This window comes from Carcharodon carcharias, chromosome 22, assembly GCF_017639515.1.
Source record: "Carcharodon carcharias isolate sCarCar2 chromosome 22, sCarCar2.pri, whole genome shotgun sequence".
Taxonomy (NCBI): Eukaryota; Metazoa; Chordata; class Chondrichthyes; order Lamniformes; family Lamnidae; genus Carcharodon; species Carcharodon carcharias.
The window spans coordinates 30684187-30690607 of NC_054488.1; positions in this window are offsets into that span (position 1 = coordinate 30684187).

Below are 6421 nucleotides of genomic sequence, written 5' to 3' on the forward strand. Positions count from 1 at the left end.
GCTTGTATGACTAATACATATTTGATGTGGCCTCAACTCCTTGAAATGATCTGCTAAAAACTATAATAATTTGTTCTTGCTAATGTGTATTGTTCTGTGTTTTGGAGTAAATTATATAGCTTCACATCCCACAATCATTTATGAGATTGAATTTATATAAAATAAAAATTGATCCAATAGCTCCCATCTGTTCAGGTGTATTTTCTAATCTAAATATATAATGATATTTCTATTAAACTTCACTGCAGCAATGCAGTGTCTGGGCCATATTCAATGGACGCTCTGTATACTGACCCAGCTGACTACAACCAGCACACGGTTTTGAGGACAACTGCATCTGTAACCACTGATGCTGTGCTCCAGCTCCTTAAGGGCTCAGTCACTCTCTCCTCCATCTTCTTCGCTCTCCATAGGCCATCAGGCATACAACTAGGTCACCAGGATCTATGGTTCTGATGTGGTCCTCCTGTGGCATGAAAGAGAGAGAGAGACGTGGTTATCATGGCTGTACTTATCACCTTTCCTGACCCTGTGTGACCGCCCTTTAATGCTTCCCGGAGAGTGCTGGTCACCCCTGGGATGGCCAAAGATGAGTGCGTTGCATGGCTGCCCTGCCAACCTGCAACATGGGGGATACTGTTCCTATCCGGGACGCTGAGATTGCGAGGGGCTGTGAGCATCTCCAGCAGTGACTGCTACATGGCCAGTGTTGGCAAGGTGATTGTACACTGTGTGCAGTCCAAATGCTCCATGGTCCAGTAAAGTGGTCGCAGATGCTGGGATTGTGGGGGGGTAAGGTATGCAGCGCTTGGTGGTGCCTTGGTGCTTCCGTGTTGCTTGCATGGGTGGGCAGCCTCGGAGGCCGACTCCAATCAAATCACTGTGGCTGCACCTGAACACCTCGATTTCCTGTACACGGGGTCCAAGGCCAAGGCAGCAGTCCCCCCCACCCCCGGCAACAAGAATTGCCTCCCCGGCTGGGCAGCAGTTGCTCCCAGACACCCAGCCCCAACAACAATCACCTCTGAGACTGAACAGCAGTAGTCTCCAGACACCCCCGCCCAATAACAGTCGCCTCTGTGGCAGGGCAGCCCCCTAGCACCCCCAAAACCTGCAAAGCAACAAAACCTGGTGAGCTCTGCAGAATGATGCTGTTCACTCACCTCCAGTTCCCCTAAAGTGAAGGCCGCCGAGTGCATGTTGCTTGTGTGCTGTTGTGAAACATGTCGAACTGCTTTCCCACCGACGTGGACGAATGATCTAGCGGGGGTCCAAGAGCCTGGTGGGATGGTCTTTAATGATATCCTGATATATTACAATGAGCTGAAAGCAAAATACTGCAGATACTGCAAATCTGAAACAAAAACAAAAATTGCTGGAAAAACTCAGCAGGTCTGACAGCGTCTGTGGAAAGGAAGACAGTTAATGTTTCGAGTTTGTATGACTCTTCATCAGAACTGATCATCAGTTCTGATGAAGAGTCATTCGGACTCAAAACGTTAACTCTGTCTTCCTTTCCACAGACGCTGTCAGACCTGCAACTCAGCAAAACTCATTTCCAGCAATTTTTGTTTTTATTACAATGAGCTCCCTGACAACCGTTGGTGGGAAATATGGCCAGCCATTGGCAGGCTGAGCGGACGTTCGCAACCAACCTTCCCAACGTCGTGAAACCAATCACGCCACATTGTCCGTGCATGTCACTTATCACGCCCGCTGCCAGCATGCACAGAAAACTGAAAATGTGGTAAAACACTGTTTGCAACGTCAGCAGCTACAACAGTTGCCGGTGGCAGCCCCATTGCACCCATGGGAGCGGCCTGGCAGACCCTGGGTGCAATTGCACATTGACTACATCGGTCCTTTCCTTGGAATCATGTTTCTGCTGATTATAGATGCTTATGCCAAGTGGTTAGACATTTATGAGGTAAAGTCGCCAATGCCCAGCGCTACTATAGAAAAACTACACCAGAGCTTCGCCACCCATGGATTGCCAAAGGTAATCAATTGTCTTGGCTTTTTTAAAAATTCATTCACGGGGTGTGGGCTTTGTTGGCTGGACCATCATTTATTGCCCATCCCTAGTTGTTCTTGAGAAGATGGTGGTGAGCTGCCTTCTTGAATCACTGCAGTCCATGTGGTGTAGGTACATCCACAGTGCTGTTAGGGAGAGTGTTCCAGGAGTCCAGCAACAGTGAAGGAACAGTGATATATTTCCAAGTCAGGATGATAAGTGACTTGGAGGGGAACTTCCAGGTGGTGCTGTTCCCATACATCTGCTTCCCTTGCCCTTCTAGATGGTAGAGGCCATGTGTTTGGAAGGTGCTGTTTAAGCAGCCTTAGTGAATTCCTGCAGTGCATCTTGTAGATGGTACACACTGCTATTACTGTGCGTCAGTGGTGGATGGAGTGAAAGTTTGTGAATGTGATGCCAATCAAGCGGGCTGCTTTATCCTGGATGGTGTCCAGCTTCTTCAGTGTTGTGGGAGCTGCGCTCATCCAGGCAAGTGGGGAGTATTCCATCACATTCCTGACTTGTACCTTGTAGATGGTGGACAGACTTTGGGGAGTCAGGAGGTGACTTAATCATCACATGATTCCTAGCTTCTGACCTCCTCTTGTAGCCATAGTATTTATATGGCAAATCCAGTTCAGTTTCGGGTCAATGGTAACCCCCAGAATGTTGATAGTGGGGGATTCAGTGATGGTGATGCCATTGAACTTCAAGGGAAAATGGTTAGATTCTCTCTTGTTGAAGGTGGCCATTGCCTGATACTTGTGTGTTTCAAATATTGTCGGATATTGTCCAGGTCTTGCTGCATTTGGACATGGACTGCTTCAGTATCTGAGGAATCGTGAATGGTGCTGAACATTGCACACTCATCAGCAAACATCCCCACTTTTGACCTTATGATGGAATGAAGGTCATTGATGAAGCAGCTGAAGATGTTTGGGCCGAGGACACTACCCTGAGGAACTCCTGCAGTGATGTCCTGGAGCTGAGATGACTGATCTCCAACAACCACAACCATCTTCTTTTGTGCTAGGTATGACTCCAACCAGTGGATTTTTCCATTGACTCCAGTTTTGCTGGAGCTCCTTGATACCACATTCGGTCAAATGCTGCCTTGATGCCAAGGGCAGTCACCCTCACCTCACCTCTGGAGTTCAGCTCTTTTGTCCATGTTTGAACCAAGGCTGTAATGAAGTCAGGAGCTGAGTGGCGCTGGTGGAACCCAAACTGGGCATCAGTGAGCAGGTTATTGCTAAACAAGTGCTGCTTGGTAGCACTGTTGATGACCCCTTCCATTACTTTGCTGATGATCGAGAGTAGACTGATCGGGAGGTAATTGGCTGGATTGGATTTGTCCTGCTTTTTGTGCACAGGACATACCTGGGCAATTTTCCACATAGCCGGGTAGATGCCAGCATTGTAGCTGTACTGGAACAGCTTGGCTAGGTGCACGGCAAGTTCTAGAGCACAAAACTTCATACTATTGTCGGAATATTGCCAGGGCCCAGAGCCTTTACAGTATCCAGTGTCTTCAGCCATTTCTTGATATCACATAGTGTGAAACGAATTGGCTGAAGACTGGCATCTGTGATGCTGGGGACCTCCGGAGGAGGCCGAGATGGATCATCCACTCAGCACTTTTGGCTGAAGATTGTTGCAAATGCTTCAACCTTATCTTTTGCACTGATGTGCTGGGCTCCTCCATCATTGAGGATGAGGATATTTGTGGAGCCTCCTCCTCCAGTGAGTTGCTTAATTGTCCACCACTATTCACGACTGGATGTGGCAGGACTGCAGAGCTTAGATCTGATCCATTGGTTGTGGGATCATTTAACTCTGTCTATCACTTGCTGCTTGGCACGCAAATAGTCCTGTGTTATAGCTTCACCAGGTTGACACCTTATTTTTAGATATGCCTGATGCTGCTCCTGGCATGCCCTCCTGCAATCTTCATTAAACCAGGGTTGATCCCCTGGCTTGGTGGTAATGGTGGGGGATATACTGGGCCATGAGGTTACAGGTTGTGTTTGAGTACAATTCTGCTGCTGCTAATGGCCCACAGCATCTCATGGATGCCCAGTCTTGAGTTGCTAGATCTGTTTGAAATCTATCCCATTTTGCACGGCGGCAGTGCCACACAACACGATGGAGGGTATCCTCAATGTAAAGGCGAGACTTTGCCTCCACAGTGACTGTGCGGTGGTCCCTCCTACCGATACTGTCATGGACAGATGCATCTGTGGCAGGTTGGTGAGGATGAGATCAAGTATGTTTTTCCCTCTTGCTGGTTCCCTCATCACTTGCCGCAGACCCAGTCTAGCAGCTATGTCCTTCAGAACTTGGCCAGCTCAGTCAGTAGTGGTGCTACCGAGCCATTTGGTGATGGGCATTGAAGTCTCCCACCCAGAGTACATTCTGCGCCCTTGCCACCCTCAGTGCTTCCTTCCAGTGATGTTCAACATGGAGCAGCAGTGACTCATCAGCTGAGGGAGGGCGGTACGTGGTACCTCAGCAGGAGGTCTCCTTACCCAAGTTTGACTTGATGCCAAGAGGCTTCATGTGGTCCGGAGTTGATGTTGAGGACTCCCAGGGCAATTCTCTCCCGACTGTTTACCACTGTGTCACCACCTCTGCTGGGTCTGTCCTGCGTGTGGGACAGGACATACCCAGGGATAGTGATGGTGGAGTCTGGGCCATTATCTGAAAGGTATGATTCCATGAGGTTGACTATGTCAGGCTGTGGCTTGACTAGTGTGTGAGACAGCTCTACACATTTTGCCACTAGCCCCACAATGTTAGTAAGGAGGACTTTGCAAGGTCGACAGGGCTGAGATTGCTGTTGTCATTTCCAGTGCCTAGGCGGATACCGGGTGGTCCATCCAGTTTCAATTCTTTTTTGCACTTTGTTACAACTGAGTGGCATGGCTTGCTAGGCCATTTCAGAGGGCATTTAAGAGTCAACTACATTGCTGTGGGTCTGGAGTCACATGTAGGCCAGACCACAACAATTGACAATGTTTTCATGGTCATCATTAGACTTTTAATTGAAGATTTTTATTTTCGTCTGCTGTGGCGGGATTCAAACCCAGGTGCCCACAGCGCCACTACTCCATCGCCTCCCCTGGATAGCATTGCATTTACGAGCATTTACTGAATTCCAACGATTTATTAGCCTTAACGGTGTCAATCACGTGAAGACTACACTGTGCCATCCATCATCAAACGGACCAGCAGAAAGGGCAGTACAAACTTTTAAGGTGGGAATGAAAAGTTAACAGGTGATTCGTTGGAGACCAAACATGCTTGTTTTCTACTTCATTACAGAACAATCCCCCACACTACGACAGGAGCAACACCTGCAGAATTACTGATGAGGCGCCGTCTCCGTACAAGACCTAGCCTAATACTTCCCAGTTTGGAGGGGAACATGGAGAAAATTCAAGGGAACCAAAAAGCGACTCATGATTTGCATAGTCGTGAGTGACAATTTACTGTTGGAGAAGCAGTATGTGTAAAGAATTTCGATGGAGGACCAAAGTGGTTACCTGGTAAAGTGAGCTCTGTGATTGGACCATTGTCATACCACGTGGAAATGGAGCGCCGGGTGACCCATAAGCTTGTTGATCATTTAAGAAAAAGAGAGATGCCACAACACGATGATGTTCTACCTGTAACCCTTACGGAACCACTGGTTCTTGTTGAAGATGTCATCCAAGGACAGACATGCCCAACATCTCTGCTGGAGTGGAAGACACTGAACTGCATGTGCCTAATGAGGTACCTGATATTAATGTGGTTCCAGAGAATGTGTTTCTCACAAAAGAATTTGAAGGCGTGGAGCTGCGACGTTCCACACGGATCAGGAAATCGCCTGAAAGTCTGAACTTGTAATTTCATGACCTGTGTAAATATTGTAATGTCATGAGATAAATATCCTTGTAAATACAAAATGTACAGAAAAGTTAAAAGGGGAGGAATGTAAGTATAGTTTTGGGAAATGTAGGACTATACCTTTAAGAATAATCCTGTGTTGTAAGATCACATGATCTGTGCAAACCAATGTGTTAACAGCATGGGGAACCTCTATGAGAGAGTTCTTATTTAGTTATGAGTTACATGCTCGTGGCTGCTGCTGCTGTCTTGTAAATAAAGTTAAATGTGTCCACCTAGAAAAGTTGCCTGGAAAATCAACTCTATAATAATGGGCTTGTGAAAAGTTTGCAGATTATGTTCTTCATCTTCACTTCAAGACAGAGACAGACCACAAACCCTTATTGGCATTCTTAAATTCTAAGAAGTTAGCAAAAGTGCTTGTGAGTACAGTGATTCAGACTGAGGATGATAAGATTTGTTCCAGTAAAACAGCAGATGCATTGTCCCATATCTCAGGAATAATGTGATGTAGCC